The sequence below is a fragment of the Arabidopsis lyrata genome (assembly GCF_000004255.2).
Source record: "Arabidopsis lyrata subsp. lyrata unplaced genomic scaffold ARALYscaffold_7, whole genome shotgun sequence".
Lineage (NCBI taxonomy): Eukaryota > Viridiplantae > Streptophyta > Magnoliopsida > Brassicales > Brassicaceae > Arabidopsis > Arabidopsis lyrata.
Window position 1 is genome coordinate 20,509,617 of NW_003302549.1, and position 18,291 is coordinate 20,527,907.

At 34.2% G+C, this 18,291-nt stretch overlaps 1 long non-coding RNA gene across 1 annotated transcript; it reads left to right on the forward strand.

Annotated features, from left to right (window-relative positions):
* The first annotated feature begins 2,939 nt into the window (after positions 1 to 2,939).
* Positions 2,940 to 4,040, forward strand: LOC110226925. The gene is made up of 2 exons (XR_002330803.1): positions 2,940 to 3,389; positions 3,722 to 4,040. It is a non-coding gene; the product is annotated as an uncharacterized LOC110226925 (long non-coding RNA).
* The last annotated feature ends 14,251 nt before the right edge of the window (positions 4,041 to 18,291 follow it).

Sequence of the window (18,291 nt, forward strand, 5' to 3'; positions counted from 1 at the left end):
ATTATTATTTTGTTAGTTTAGTAATATTAGTTTTACTTCTCTCATTTCTTTATTGGTCACAAATAAAAATAAGAAATAATATTTTTACAGAATATCAAACTTGGTAGAACTAGTAAAAAATTCAAAACATCAAATAACCAGAAACAGAAAGAGTATATGATATAAAAACTACTTTATTTGTTCCTAAAAGATCTATGTTCTAGAGTTTTCACATATATTAAGAAACAATCATTGTTTAATTATTTATCAATCACTTTCTTAAACTAAATATTTTTTAATAAATTTGAACCAATAATAATATGAAACAGTTAATCATTATGTCTTGAAATCTACCATTTATTAATATTAATTAATAGAAATAAAAGAAAAACCTAGAAAATCAATTTTTGTGGAACAAACTCAAAACACTAAGGAAAATCAAATATCTAAGAACAGAGGGAGTATCTTTTAATGTGTGAAAAAATCATAAACGATACTTAAAATGAAAGAATATCATTGATACATCATTGAATCGATATAATGTTAATGTAGACAGTGATTAGGTGGAACCACAATTACATACTCTAATCAATTATTTAAATTAATAGAGAAATTGTTAAAAATGCCCCTTTTTCAATACCCCTTTTCAAAAATGCCCCCTTTGAGAGTCCATTTTTAAGTTTGCCCTCTTTTATTTTTTAATGACCATTTTACCCTTATTTGAAACAAAATTAGCTCAACAAAATACAAAATATTTTTTGGCGGGAAAAGTGATCCCGCAATTTTCCCGCCAAAACACTTGTAAAAACTTTAAAATATCTGGTAAAATTTTTCCGTAAAAATTTTTCTCGCCAAAAATTTTTTTTACGGGAAAATTTTTTTTGCGGGAAAAGTGATTACGCAATTTTTTTGGCGGGAAAAATTTACAAGGTATTTTAAAGGTTTTACAGAGTATTTACAAGTGTTTTGTAAGGTTTTACAATGTATTTTAAAAGGTTTTACAAGGTACTTATAAGGTTTTATAAGGTATTTATAACTTGTAAAACCTTATAAATAACTTGTAAAACCTTATAACTTGTAAAACCTTATAAAATAGCTTGTAAAATCTTATAATATCTTATAAATACCTTATAAATACGTTGTAAAACCTTTTAAAATATATTGTAAAACCTTATAAATACCCTGTAAAAAACCTTTAAAATACCTTGTAAATTATTCCCGCCAAAAATTTAGCGCCAAAAAAATTGCGGAATCACTTTTCCCGCAAAAAAAAATTTTTGGCGGGAAAAATTTTTACGGGAAAATTTTACAAGGTATTTTAAAGGTTTTACAAATTGTTACAAAATCAAATTTGTAATTTTGATGTGTGCACATTCTCATGTTTTCCTTATATATTTGTGATATTTTTTATTAAAAGAAAGGTAATTTAGTCATTTTGTACATAAAAAAATGTATTTTTAAAAATGGACAGCCAAAAGGGATATTTTTGAAAAAATGTATTGAAAAATGGACATTTTTGTGAGTCTCCCAAATTAATATTCGTATTCTAAAGTAACCTACTTCGAATATTACTTTTAAACGAGATTCTCTTATTTATTAATTTAATATTAGATCGAAACCATTACCCTCACATCTCCTGTTTCTCTCCAATCAATTTATGGGTTTTAAGGTAATTCATCAAAACACAAGAATCAAAAGAAAAAAATTCCTTGAGGAATTATGTGAAAATATCACCGTGTCATATCGACATCACTAGGTCATCGTTGTTGTCCATCGAATTTTCGATCTTCTTGTATCTATTCTGGAGTTTTTCCACAATGACTTTTGAACACAAAAATATTGTACTTACTTGACAAGAAACTGAGTACCAAAATAAACCATCGATGCTCTAAACTCTGAGCAATACAAAACCAAAATAATTATCTAATACCAAAGATTTTTGTTTTTGTTTTTGTGGTCTATATTTAACTTATATTAAGATAATGAAACTAAAATTGTTCCAATTATATAGTTGAGTTGACTTTTTGGGAGCATGTAAGAGGACGTTCATGACCGGCATCGGGTGACTCAGCCCACCCATAAGAGTTGAAGTCTAAGTTCGTTGACTTTTTTATTCTTAATTCTTTAAAAATTTCTTCGTTTGATTTTTTTATTAACTGTGCTCTGGGAAATATGTAATTATTAGATATATAAACGAGTAAGTTAACCACATTAGGGCATCATCAATCGCACAACTGATCTTAAAATAATTATAATAATAAACAAATGAAGTAATAATATTATAATGAGATAAGAGAGAGAAAGAGAGAAAAATATATATATAAGTCAAGATCAATGCTCAAGACCAGATCTTGCTCAAGACCGTTTCTCCCCATGTTCCTCTACTATTTGAATTTTTTCTATTTTTTTATACCCAAGATCAGTGTAAAAGTTGTTGCATTGAGGATGGTCTTATGTATGAAAGTACTATAATATGGATTTTAGTTCGGTTTCTTTTCCAAATTTTGTGGTTTTTGAATGATAATATGTCCATGGGTAACGATTATGACTTTTGACTATAAAGATTTTGACTATAAAATATATATAATCGATTGGTAAAAACCATGATCATAAAAATTGTGACTTTGAATGATATAAATTATACCGAATTTATATCTAATATAAACTGATTACCTATATTTTTGTTTGATTGTTTTCGATATTTCATTACTAGAGTTGTCAAGCGGGCTTGAAGTCCGCGGGCTAAGCCCAATTAGTACAGTTGCGGGGAGGCCTGGACACTTAAAATTATGTCCATAAAAACGTGGGCATAGCGGGCATGGTCCATGCGGAAACGAGTTTAGCGGGTTGACCCGTTGCGGTTTGGCCGGTTTGCGGGTTGGTCCGCAATACTGAAACCTTTTGTTTCTCTTAGAGGTTTCTGATACGTTTGAGACAAACCTAAGTCTAAAACCCTACAGAACTGATTCTTTTCTATTGTGCTACAAGGAAAGCGAAAAGTCACGCTTCCCAGTTTCAAAACTGTTGAGGGTTGAGTCTTCGATTGATCCTGAAATTGAGAAAAAGAAGATGATCAGAGATAAGAATGAGAAGATGATGAAGAACAAAGAGATTGGCAATTAAAGGAAGAAGATGAAGTGGTCGTTAACGAAGGAAACGAAGAAGCAACGTTTTGTGTGTTGGATTGAAAAGGTGAGTTGGGCCATGTTGGTTTTAGTTTCGGCCCAGTAGAAAAATGAGTTTATGAGTGTAGTTGAAGCCCATTCGGTTAAGTATGTTGTTAGAGTCTTATAACTAAGTTATGTGAGTTTAGTTGAATTAAGTAAGTGGTTTAGGGTTTAGAAACACGTCAAACATATCACCAGGGAGATGATAATGAAGGACAAAGAGGAAGTTTTGGCAATTATGATGTAAGTACTCGTAAATTCTCTGTCTCTTATGAACTTTACAAGTTTCAGGTTATGGTTTGGAAAATAGCACGTTCTGGTTTTGAAAACTGCAAGTTTTGCATTTGAAATTATGATATTATCTATATCTTATGCTCTTAAAAAGTTTCAGGTTTTGGTTTTGCAAATTGTAGGTTTTGCTTTTGAAAACTGCAGGTTCTATCTCTTATGTTTTTAGTTTCAGGTTTTTGTTATTAAAATTGCCGGTGAAAACGGTAAACAAATATGTTTCACAAATTATTCAATTACATAATCTAAAATTGTGTATTAACTTTGTTTTTGTTTGAAATTTGCAGTGGTGGTGGTAGACTCTAATGGTGAAGATGAGACGTTACCTTCTTTTCAATCAATTGTTGATGATGAAACATTTGATGATGAAGATGATGAAGCAGCTTAAGTTTCAGTTTGATTTGATTTTCAGGTTTTAGTTAAATTCAGTTTGAGTTTAAGTATGACTTTGAGTTTTAGTTTGGTTTCAGTTTCAGACTTTAAGTATGATTACTTTTAGTTTGGTTTGAGTTTTAAGTATGACTTTGACTTTATGTTTGAGTTTCAGCTTTGGTTCTAATGTTTCAGACTTTGAATATTTGAGTTTTAAAAATTCAGTGTTTAAGACTTTAAGTGTTCCAAAGTTTCAGGTTTGGTTCCATGGCTTCAATGTTTCAGACTTTAACTTTGTTTAAGTCTTAAGTCGTATCGTGTTTCATTGTTTGATTTTCAATGCTTCAAGAGTTTCAGGTCTCAATTTTTTATGGTTAATGTGAAAACAAATCACACATTTAAAATTACTACACTTTCACTAATCAGTCACTGAATCACACATTCAAAGATCACATTACATGTATGACACATTCAAAGATTACACATTAACATAATGCCCGCGGGCCGACCCGTTTACCTGCTGGACTTTGCGGGGCGGGTATGGACACTGTTTTCTTTGTCCGCGGTTTAGCGGGCGTGCCCGTTGCGGTTTGAAAAAATTGCGGTCAAATGCGGGTCTGTCCAGGCGGACGCGGGCATGCCCGTCTGACAGCTCTATTCATTACCTATATATTATATTACCAATGTTGATATTTTTTATATGAGGAGAATAAATATAGAAAAAATCATCATTTCATCTGATTTTGAGAAAATAAATAACATTAGACGGCTGGGACTGTAGAGAAAACATCAAAAACAAAAGTGTGATCGAAAAATATTAGGTTTTAGAGACTTTATTTAAAAAGACTACAGCCTTTAAAGTTTCTACCAATCAACATAGGCTGTAAATGGTAACATGTATTTGTGGAATTGCTGAGGAATTCATGTAGAAAAAAATACATGTTACATCATTTGTATATGTGGAATTGTTGTAGAATTTTTGATCTGTTGTCATAGTGGTCCCACTTCAATCTTTGATTTATTGAATTAATCAAACCTTCAACAAATAGAAAATAAGCAAACAATATGAGAGGAAATCAATATGAGTGGATTTTTAAAGAACTAATAATTTTTGATATTTTTTTATAATTTATGTTTTTTTGTTTTTAATTTTGTGGATAGCCTTGGATGTTCAAGTATTTGGTTCGGTTTCAATCATGTAATTTTTAGTTTTGGATATTTTGGTTCTCGAGTTTAGTATACATTCAGTTATTTTAGAATTTCGGTTAAAAATTATTTCGGTTTCGAATATTTCGGAAGTTTCGGTTTTTGAATCAAGAACCGATTAGGAACCAAAACTTTTTAAATATTGTTTACTTCTTGTTCTTACCCAAATAACATTTCGGGTATTTTCGAGAAATTTTCGAATACTTTTAGTGTATAGTATTTTTTGGTTATTCGGATTTTTTATTATTCAGTATAAAACTAACTATAATATTTTAGATATATAATTATATTTTGGTTTCATTCAGGTATCCAAAATATTTTGGTTCAGGTTCGTTCGGTAATGAATCTAACTTAAAGTTCAAATGAAATTTTTTTTTTTTTTTGTGCAAATAAGTTCAAATGAAATTTAAGATCCATTTATTTTTATTATTCAGTATAAAACTAACTATAATATTTTAGATATATAAAGTTCTGTTGTTAATAATTTTAGAAATTTATTTGGGTTGTATAAAAAAAATTCAGTCAGATTCAGCAGTTACCATTTGAACTTTAAATTATTCAGCCGGATTCCGAAAAAAAACACAAATATATTCAGCCAGATTCAGCCAGATTCAGCCAAATTCCTCGGTTACCATTTAGATCCATAGTGTACTACGGTTTTCGGTTTGGATTCAAATTTGTCCAAAATTATTTTAATTTTTGTTTTGTTATAAAAAGTGAAAACCTTTTATAAACTAAATCAAAATATAATTTGATTTTCGGAACAATTATTTCAGTTTGCTTCGTATTGGATTGGAACAATTTGGACTGGACATCCCTAGAAGTAAGCACAAGTTGGAGAAGAAAAATGAAATGGAATCGCTGAATTTTGAAAGTGAATTGGATACGTACACGGGACCAATGAATAATGACTGTCAATATCATTACTTGTACCTTCAGAATTGGTGAATTGTCCAATAAGAATTATTGCATTCACAACTTGCATAAGGTACATGTCGATAAAAGGTACATTCATTTTCAACTGTCTTGCATATGTCATGTTTCTTAGACGATCGATTCAATCATTTGTAAATACATAATTATTAGTTTTCTTAAAGTTTTGCATACAAAGATTTACATTTTCTAGTAGGTGGATTAAGATCAGATGCCGTTATGTTTACAAAATCAAGTTTATGACCAAAATAACATGTCTTCTGATAATTATATAAATGTGTTTTTTTTTTTTCATTAATTTGAAAAGCTATTTGATAGAGTTTGAAAATAATATAGTTTTTTTTACTTCATTGCAAGTTTAAAGTTATTATTATAACTACCAGTTAATATATAACTTCATTGAAATCTATATAGCTTTTTTATTTTATTTTTGTGTGTGTGCACTCATATATCTACCAGTAGTTTTTACTTCATTGCAATTTTGAGAAATATCTAGATTCTATTTTATTATGACTCAAGCTAAATGAACATTTGTTTTGTCAAAACCTAAATGACACACATAATTTAAACCTAGTATCTAGATGTTGAAAAGAACTTTTTTGAATATTAATATATATATTTTTAATAATTGTAAGTAAAAGTTTGAAAAATTCTCACTCTACAGCAGCATCCACCAAAGCTAATTTGAATTTTCGTCTAGTAAACCCAATTTATAGATTTAAAGCTGTAGTCCACTTTTTAGAAATGTTTGACTTAACTAGCTTTAGATAAAAGTTCTTTCTTTTTTTTGTTTGATAAAAAAAACTTTAGATATGCGGTTATAAACTAATATATGTAGGCTAATGATTTATGTTAGTATCATTTTCGCATTAAAATTCGAAATCCACATAATGTATTATTGGCAAAAATATTTCGTGATTATACCGTATAATTTTACTAATTAGCTAATTTGAAAAACAAAATGATTAATTTGTGAGCAGATCAACGACGTGCAAGAAACTATCAAATGATAGTACGGAGTGTGTCTGTAAACATATTCCTAAGGTGGGCCAACTGATTGTTACACATTTAAATAAAATGTTGATGATAGTGTAATGATGATGAATTCACATTATTCAATTCATTAATTAGATTAACAAAATTTTCAATCATTAAAATAAAATCTTGAAAACAGCTATGTGAAAATCCGTTAATAAAAGTCATATAATTGTTGTTCAGTTTCTGATGTCAGATCATAGGTCCACTCTCGCAAATCAAGCAGCGGCATTTATGCCTGTACGCATACGGCATACTCAATTTTATTTTTAAATTATAAATTGTCGAGATTAATTAGTCGTAATAATCAAACGCAGCAGAAAAAAAGATGAAAGAAATCAGAAAAGTTCATCAATATATGTACTACAGCTGTTTGAACAATTTGTATCGCCACTAATTGGCTGGGAGAACGGCCAATTCCCCCCCCCTCCCAAACTTAGTTACTTTATCGGATTTATACACATAACTTTGGCTCATACCAAGTTTTTTGATCTTTGTATTAATTTGAAACCTTTTACCACAAAAAAAAAAAAAAAATTATGCGTTGATGATAAAGTATTAGTAAATGTTATGTATTGATGATTGATGATCTGGTTAACAGATTGAATTAAATGGCATATTGGTTTGCCATAAAACAGACGGAAGATGTTTGATTATTGTAAGTTGGTCATAGTAAAGGTTATGCTCAGGCCCATTGAGTTTTGGTATGTCTTAGATCGAAGGCCTAGGTGAAGTCAACTATGTTTAAGCCTAGACTTATAATCTCCCTTTTTTTTTTTTTTTTTTTTTTTGTTATAAACCATATAGATGGACTCCATAACCGGTCCATGGCCCATTAGAATTTTACCTTATTCTCTGTATCCTGCTATTATCCTTGTATATATATCCCCTATCCTATTAATGAAAGACACAGTTCACAACACGTTATCAGCACGATAGCCTCTTACCCTAAAAGTTAAAAATCCCGAAACCCTAAATCTCTCTCACAAAAACCAAAACCAAAACCCTAACCGTCTCTGTAAAAAAAAAAAATTCTAAAACTCTATCGAGATAAGTTTTCTGTTCATATTTGTTTCTGCACGAATTTTGCACGGATTATCTGTTATCAATCCTGTCTGTATTTCTGCACGAACTTTGCACAGATGATCTATTGTCAATTCTGTCTGTAGTTTTGCACGAATTTTGCACGGATTATATGTTATCAATTTTGTCTGTATTTCTGCACGAATTTTGCACAGATTATCTATTGTCAATTCTGTCTGTAGTTTTGCACGAATTTTGCACGGATTATATGTTATCAATTTTATCTGTATTTCTGCACGAATTTTGCACAGATTATCTGTTGTCAATTCTGTCTGTAGATTTGCACAAATTTTGCACGGATTATTTATTATAAATCCTGTCTATATTTTTGTACGATTTATGCACGGATTATATGTTATTGATTCTGAACTGTTTTATGCAGTATATTACAGAAACCCTATTTTTTTTTTTTTTTTTTTTACTAATGTAATAGTCATGTTTCTATGAGCAAAATTTTGAGTTTCTCAGGAATCAGGATTATATATATTAAGATTTTGTAGGAGGTCCCAACCAGCTAAGAGACATAACTGTTTCCAATCTCCGTATCAGATCTCGGGTCTCTGTTTCAGTTCTCCAATTAAGATAAGTGCTATTTATTTATTATGCTTTCTATACATGATCCAATTAAAGTTTGATAAGATAAAATTTGCATGAAAATTGGCACATGTGATTTGATTTATGATTGGAGAATTAATTGAGAAGTTAGTGAATGGAAAGATGTTTAATGGCATGATAGATTGAATGTTTTAATATAAACCCTAGGTTAAACCGAAAGTAAACCGAAACCCTAAATCCTAGGTTAAACCGGTTTAATAAACCCTAAGTCACGGTTTAAGATCAAGCTTCCTATAAATGGAAAGTTTCCAGAAATAGAAAGTTCCATATAAAGAAAGTTTACAGAAATAGAAAGTTTCGTAAAATAGCAAGTTTCCCAAAATAAAAGGTTTCCTAAAATAGCAAGTTTCCCAAAATGGAAAGTTACCAAAATAGGAAACTCCTTCATAAGGAAATATTCCAAAACCCTAAAGTACATAATTGTTTAGGATTTCTTTCTAGATGAGAAATAGAAATTTTCCATAAAAGGAAAGTTCCATATAAGGAAAGTTTCCATAAATAGAAAGTTCCATACATAAAACCGAAATCCTAGCAAAAACCCTAGTACTATAAATCGCGGATGCTAAAACCCTAAAACTTAACCGCGAAATCCTAATATCCTAATCTAGTATGATCCGATTGTTTGGTTGTTGCATACTAGATCAATCTTCTAGGGTTGATTTCATCCATATATATATAACATGATTGTTTAGAAAACACTTGCTGAAGACAAGCATGGCTCGGTCTCAAATACCGCATGACTTGGTCTAACCAATTACATGAGTTCTCATTTAACTCTATATATTATAGATATCAGAAATCAACTATTATGAATACACGGCACTCAATGCCTCTGGTGACAATTATTTAAAATGGGCTTTGGACACTAAGATTGTCCTAAAGGAAAAAGGGCTTGGTGAATCTATTATGGAAGGAAACAATGTCACCAGAAGAGAAAGATATAAGGCGATTACTAACATACGCCATCACCTCAATGAGAGTCTCAAAATCAGTACCTCACTATTAAGAATCCTCTGGACCTCAGGACAGAGTTGAAAAAAAAAAAAAACGGTGCTATTACCCAAAAGCCCGATTCGATCGAAAGAATCTCAGATTCCAAGAATTCAAATCCATGAATGAGTATAACTCAGTACTATTTAAAATAGTGTCAATACTGAGATTCCGTGGTGAGGAAATTACTGAGAATAACTTGCTAAAGAAAGCATTCTCGACCTTTCACACAAACAATATATTGCCTCAGCAACAATATCGTGAAAAAAAAAAAAAAAAAGGTTTTTACCACATATGCAAGTCTAAACTCTTGTTTTGCTACTTGCTGAGCAAAACAATGAGTTATGAATAGTGAAATGAGACCTCCTGGTCCTACCCCATTATCAGAAGCCCGTTGGCCTGAAGAGCCTAAAGAGCCTAAAGAGACTAAAGAGTCTAACCACGTCCAAAGAGATAAGTATCATGGCCACAGTCATGGTAAATGGAATGGACGTGGTAGAAGTGGAAATTATAATTTATATGATCAAGGAAACCATTCATATGGTTAAGGCCACCGACCCGACTTTGGTCGTAATCGAGGTAGGCCACGGTATACCCAAACCACAACACTCAAATAAACTTGTTTGCCACTGATGAGGAATGGGGAAACCATTGGACTAAGACGACGTGCATGACACCTAAGCATCTCGTTGATCTCTATCAAGAGAGTTTGAAAAGAATCAAGAAGCTCATTTAGTTCATCACGATGGTGAAGAAGATTTCGACCATGAGATAGATGATTATGAGAATTCAATAAACGAAATATCTAAAGACATGGTTCATTAGCCAAATTGCGGGTATAGCTAAATTTAGTGAAGGCTAAGGGTAGGCCCATGGCAGGCCCATATTCCCAAGGGCACGCATCTTCAGATGCTTCATATTCACCCAGCTCAAAGGGGCTTGTTGAGTTTCAAAGAAATGTGTTTGAATAGTTTCCACATTGAAACTAAGGGTGAAGGGAACAAAGGATTCCCATATATTACTAAGAGCATCCAAGACCATGAGAAGGTCTTACAGACTATACCCGCGTCATATATCTTTACTATGCCAAGGTCAATATGATAAAGGCTAATAAAGTAAACAAAAGGGTTTACTGAGAAATTCACTAATGGCATGACCGGCTTGGCCAGCCCGGTTCGAATATGATGCGTAAATTAAGTCAAAGTTCTAAAGGGCACACCCTTAAAGAAAACCGAGTTTTCCCTAAGCACCACACGTGCATAGCCTGTTCACAAGGGAAGCTTATCACTCGACCTTCACCAGTCAAAGTGTCTAAATAGACCTTACATTTTCTGGAACGAATTCAAGGAGACATATGTGGTCCGATCCATCCACCTTGTGGAACATTTCGGTACTTCATGGTTTTAATCGATGCATCGACCCGCTGGTCGCATGTTTGTCTTCTAGGAACCAAGCGTTTGTTAGGTTATTGGCCCAAATCATCAGATTGCGAGCCTATTTTCTAGATTTTCCTCTTAAGACCATACGTTTAGATAATGCTGGTGAATTCACTTCCCAAGCATTTAATGACTATTGTATGGCCATGGGGGTAAGTGTGGAACATCCTGTGGCACATGTCCATACACAGAACGGATTAGCTGAATCCCTCATTAAACGAATTCAACTAATTGCTCGACCATTACTCATGAGGTCGCAGCTTCCGGTCTCAGCTTGGAGACATGCAGTTTTACACGCTGCTGAACTAATACGCATTCGGCCATCTAGTGAGCATAGATATTCCCCATCCCAATTGCTAACGGGTCATGAGCCAGACGTTTCCCATCTAAAGATATTTGGGTGTGTCACCTATTTACCCATAGCACCACCACAGAGAGCAAATGATGGGACCTCAAAAGGAGATGGGAATATACGTTAAAAATGATTCTCCCACCATCATTAAGTATCTCGAGCCAAAGGCCAGATACAAGGATTGTCATCTCAATGAATCTGTTTTCCCAACACTGGGTGGAGAGACTAACAAGCTGGTCAAAGAACTTATATGGAATCAAACATCCTTCACATGGCAAGATCCTCGGACTCCATCAGAGATCCAAAAGACTATATATCTACAAAAGCTAGCTAAAACAGTTGCCAAGATTCCTATAATGACCCAAAGAGAGTAACAAAATCATACATACCAGCTTGTAATGCACCAGTACGTATTGATGTTCACAAGGAACACAATCAAGTTGCTACAGAGGCTACAACACGTAAGAAACGTGGTAGACCCAAAAGGTTCCAAAGACAAGAACCCTCGAAAATCAAAGAAAGGTGCAAGGGAAACCGAGAAGGTTCAAGAAACCATAGACATGGCCGGCTAATAGACATAACCCTAAGGTACCAATCAATGAGATTTGGGACGCCGAACCTCAAGGTCCTGAAGGTGTAAAGAGATCTCTATAAACTATATCATGTCTAGAATACAATGGAACCGAAAAGATGTCGACATAAATGATAATATATTTGCGCACAAGGTAGCAACTAAAATGAATGAGGATCAGGAGCCCACGTCTATACTAGAGTGCACTCAAAGACCTGATTGATTAAAATGGTACAAGACCATAAACCGTGGAGCTAAGAATCATTAAGAAGAAGAATGTGTTTGGTCCAATACGAAGGACATCATTCAATGTAAAGCCAGTAGGACAAATGAGTCTTTGTGATTATGTGAAATAAACATAGTGAAAGCGTGATATATCAGACACGGCTTGTCGCACAAGGATTCACACAAAGACCAGAAATAGAGGAGATATACTCCCCTGTGGTGGATGCTAAGACATTTAAATCTTTGCTAAGTCTGGCTATATAAAAGATAAAGATTTGCGGCTAATGGATGTAATGCCTGCATATTTATATAAGTCCACTGGCTAATATATGAGATTACCAGAGGGTATTGAGCTCAAAGATAAGAAAGATTTTCGAGAACAACACTGCATAAGGCTGGACAAATCCTTATATGGACTGAAACAAAGCGGACGTATGTGGTATAACCGGTTAAGCGAATATCTCATCAGAGAAGGCTATAAAAACGATCCGATCAGTCCATGTATTTTTATCAAGAAGTTTGTAAACAAAGGATTTGTAATCATAGCAGTGTATATGAATGATTTAAACCTCTGGGTAATCGACCAAACAGTTGAGTATATCTAAAAAAAAGAATCTCAAATGAAAGACCTAGGCAATAATTAAGTTCTGTTTGGGATTACAACCTGAGTACGTGAATAATGGAATCCTTGTGCATCAAATGGCATACACTGAAAGAGTACTCAAGGAGATTTAATAAGGACCATGCCCGCCCATTGACCAGGCCCAATGGTGGTGAGAAGCCTCAGATTGGATAGTGATCCATTCAGTCCGGAAATGCCATACCTCAGTGCCTTCTAATGAATTTGGCTAGACACACTAGACCAAACATTTGTTTTGCCGTGAGTCTCCTGTCTAAATTTAGTTCATGATCAACCCAAAGGCACTGGAAAGGTTTAAAGGAAGGTTTGATTAAGTTTTAAAGTCTATTCTTCCTGCGTTGTTTACTTGGGTTTATTCTATACTGATCTAACCAAAGAAGGTCCAGTTTGCTTTGGTTTAGTTTGATTTACTAATGCAGGATATTCATAAGATCAGATTATGGTATGGTCAATGAATAGGAACTACGTGTGGCTTGATCCCTTCCAAGGGTACGTAGGCAGCCTTCCTTAAGGCGCAACTACTACTACTACTACTAATACTACTACTACTACTACTACTACATCAAAGACCATCATATTTGAAGACAACGCAACTTGTATTGCTCAACTAAAGGATGGCTATATCAAAGGGGTTTTACCTTATTCTCTGTATCCTGCTATTATCCTTGTATATATATCCCCTATCCTATTAATGAAAGACACAGTTCACAACATTTTTCCAATTCTCTATATGAATTACACTTTTTAAGAAGGAAAAAAGTTCCTTTACAATAAAAAAAAAAAAAAAAAAAAAAAAAAAAAAAAGAAGGAAAAAAGTTGTTCGTAAATATCCATACATCAAACGGTTCATAAATATTCAAATAGAAATCTAAGTCTAAACTCTAAACTGTTCACTAACGTCTAAACAGAAACTATTAATTCTTACCAACTATTGAATAAATGTGACAAATAATATTAGATTTCACGTCTCGTATAGAACATGCGATGATGCCTAATTAATTATATGGGTGGTCAAGTGGAGATGTTCTACACTTGTTGTCTTAAACCTCCATATACATCCCATCTTCATTTTAATTTTTTAAGAAAATTACCCGAACAAATTAATTTAGATCGCAATAGTGATTGCATGAGACAAATCAAAAAGTTGTGCATTTTCAAAGACCACAATGAATTCTTCTGGATAGAACCATCTTGTTGTTGCGACGACAAAGATAAAGCATTGCATTTTTTTTGCTCTTCGAAATTTGCTTACTGTTGTACATTTTACATTGCAGACTTAGTGAAAGAGAGACAATGATAAGTTTGGAGGAAAACTTAGAAGTAAAATAGTTTCTCTCAATTTATACATTAGCAAATATAGGTTTATGTATACAAGGATCATAATTTGATTAACAAGTTCTTTACATATATGATAATAGAAAATCTATCTATTTAACAATAAGAATATATCATACAAATGTTAACTTTCCTTTCAAGTCGATCTCGTAATTCCCGAGATCTCATAACACCCTCCCGCAAGTTCATACTTGGTAACACTTATGAGATTGGACAATCATCAAATCATCGTCACGGTCTTCATATCCACTATATATAAGGTCATCAATGACGTTTATATATCGCTATAAGGTCATCAATTCGATGGAGGATACCGTAGTAGTTGTATATCTCCATCGTCTTATGTCACCATGTGAATTGTATGAACTCATCAATTAGTTCATGCTCATAATTCACAGTAATGTCTCATGTCATCACCCCATCGTATCCGTATATATCCGTTGGAGTTCATCTTAGTGGCTTCCGTCTTGTTCGTAGTTAAACGAAAGTCACATGAAGATTGGTAAAGAAGCACAACCACGTGCTAATGTGCACATGTCTCTCATGAAAAGAGACGAACACCATCTTCCTCATTTTTTTCAGTTGTAGCATCTTGAAGATTTCTTCTTCTCCAAGGAATTAGCAAAATTGCTAGCTCTTAAGAAACCAATCGTTGCCAAAAACTGACCGAATCAACAACGTAAATCAAAAAGTTGATCACGTCTCTCTCCTTCAGTAAGATTGGTAAAATTGTATATATTAATGAATAGAGAGGCCTCTATATATAGGTTTACAAGAGAAGATTCTAGAGGATATACACAAGAGATTTACATAACAAGATTTGGAAGATTTACATTTATCTATTACTCTAACATGCCCCCTCAAGATGGAGAACCACTGGTTACTCCAATCTTGAACCGAAGATCTTGGAAGCGAGCCCGTGGTAGCGGTTTAGTAAGACCGTCGGCGAGTTGATCAATAGAATTGACATGGAGAACACGAAAAACGCCGGCTTGAATAAGTTCACGTACAAAATGATAATCCAAAGCAAGGTGTTTCATACGAGAGTGAAACACAAGATTAGCACATAAGTATGTAGCTCCAATATTGTCACAATAAACCTTGGGAGCTGTTGGAGTCCGGATACGAAGATCAGATAAAAGAGATAGAACCCATTTTACTTCCAAAGCTGCCTCTGTAACCGCTCTATACTCTGTCTCAGTAGACGAACGAGAGACTCCTTTTTGCTTCTTAGACGACCAAGAAATCAGATGTGACCCAAGATAAACGATATATGCCCCCGTAGAGGAATAGTCATCTTTGTCTCCTCCCCAATCCGCATCAGAATAGGCAGATAGTTCTAAGGAAGCATTCACCGAAAACCACAAACCATGTTCAATAGTCCCGACAAGATAGCGCAGCACTCTCTTAACAGCATCCCAATGAACAGTAGTCGGAGAATGCATAAACTGAGATAAACGATTGACCGCAAAGCCAATGTCAGGACGTGTGAGAGCAAGATATTGAAGACTTCCTACCGCAACACGATACTCCGTCGGATCAGGTAATTTAACACCATCAGACACGGTGAGAGTTGTGGAAGAAGCCAATTGGTTTAGAGTTGGAAGACCATGTTAAAAGCTCAAATCTATCATGGGCTTCCAACTCAAAACCAATTGGCTATGAGTGGAGTGGCCCATATCCCTTATATATTACTTAAGATCACTTCCAACTTCCGATGTGGGACATTATGTCTTAATACGCCCCCTCAAGATGATGGCTCTTTGGCCATTAATCTCGGAATGTTCGGGCTTAGATCGACAACATCAATTTTGGGCCTTGTCGATGATTGGACCATCTTTGGGTCGGATCGGGGAGATAATTCATTGATGTCAACTTTGTGATGTTTGACATGTTCACGGCGATGAGAGTTGGGGTTGCACTATCTATGTCAAAGATAGGTACTCTCGAATACGTTGCAACTGACGATGAGACTTCTTCCCTCATGTTGATGATTGAAGAAAGAACCGGTAAAAAGAGACGCTAGGTCTGTAACGGCGGTGGCTAGGTGAGGCGTGAAGAAAAAAAAAATTAGGGTTTTTGTGTTTTGATCGATTGCTCTGATACCAAGTAAGATTGGTAAAATTGTATATATTAATGAATAGAGAGGCCTCTATATATAGGCTTACAAGAGAAGATTCTAGAGGATATACACAAAAGATTTACATAACAAGATTTGGAAGATTTACATTACATTTATCTATTACTCTAACACCTTCTTCTTCTTTCCCTTTTTCTTTTTTTTTTTTTTTTTTTTTTTTAAGAAACGAAAGTAGAAATTAAAAAAACCAATGAAGTATATATATTTTTTTTTTCAACAGCTTATATTAAAGTTTAAAAGAGCCATTCCTGGGAATGTTGTTTACATATGTGATATGAAGCGGTTTGGTACGAACTTGTCGAGCCAATTTATCCGCTTTTACATTTGCGCTACGAGGAATTAAAGATAAAGAAAAGCTTGAAAATTCTTCCCTATCACTCTGAAAGTCCTCCAGATACACTGAAAAAGCCGGCCATTCGGTTGGGGAAGACACCATCTTCACCAAATCTGAACAGTCTGTAAAGAAAGCTACATCTTGGTTGTCGGCACCAAAAATACACTTCATCGCCCAAAGAAGAGCTTCGACTTCTGTATGTAGAGGAGATAGACTTCTACGGATGTTGGCAGCTCCCATGGTTGGCATCTCTCCATTTGATGATGTACAATACCATCCTGTTCCTGAAAAAGTATCGGTTCCTTTCCATGATCCATCTATGAAACAACGATATCCTAGATAATTAGACTCCAGTGAGATTTCCCTCACTCGGTTTCGATTTTCATTACCTAAAAAACCATGGTTATCAGTATGAAGCTCATTTTGAGCTAGCTGCCATGATTGCGCCTCTTTCTCCGCCAAACGTAAAACCTCTAATGGATCTTTATCCACATTTTCAAAAATCTTTTCATTCCTTGCTTTCCAAATGTACCAAAGTATCCATGGATAAGAGGATGAATCTATCTCTGAAGGTATTCTCCAAAATAGGTGATCCAAGTTCTCGTAAATAGAAGACGTAGGGAAAATCCCCGGGACTGAAGGAATTTGAGAAAGAGCCCAAATTTGTCTCGTTGGATGGCATTCAAAAAGTGTATGGTTAACTGTTTCCTCTGTGGTGCCACATTTAACACATCCGGTATCACATTTTATACCTCTCTTTCGCAGATTCTCCGTAACCGGTACACAACCTGATAAAATTTGCCAGAAAAAATGTCGTAACTTAGGTGGACACTGCACCTTCCAAGCATATGCTTTTAGAGGTTTTATATCTGGGCCAAATGATTTTGAACTGGCATCCAAATGCTCTATCCGAGTCGTATGGTAACCAGATTTAACCGTATATTTTCCAGATTTAGTGTAATGCCAACCAAGGGTATCCTCTTTAGTTGACGCACCCAAAGGCAAGGCACTAATCAGCGCGACATCTTCTGGATCAAAGAGCTCCCTCAAGAGATCCATGTTCCAAAAATTTGACCGGCTGTCGACAAGGCTATTAACTTTCAAAGATGGATCAATAATTGAACCATTACTTTTTGCTGGTCTCGGGAATTGAGCTGGTATCCATGGATCCTCCCATACTGAGATGGACGCCCCAGAACTAACTCTTTTAATAAGTCCTTTAATAACCAGAGATCTAGCTGACAATATACTTCTCCAACCATAAGAAGGAGAGTATGATTTTATATTATCCAATGGATTGGATTTCCGAAAATACCGTCCTTTAAAAACCTTTGCAAAAAGTTAATCAGGAACCGTAATCAAACGCCATAATTGTTTTGCGAGTAACGCCGAATTAAAATCATCTACATTCCGAAATCCTACACCACCTTCAGATTTACTACTACATAACTTATTCCAAGCCATCCAGTGCATTCCTCTCGACTCGCCGTTAGAACTCCACCAAAACTTAGCAACCGCACTTGTAAGTTTAGAAGTAATTGTTTTTGGTAACCTAAAGCAAGACATAACATATGTTGGCAGTGCCGCAGC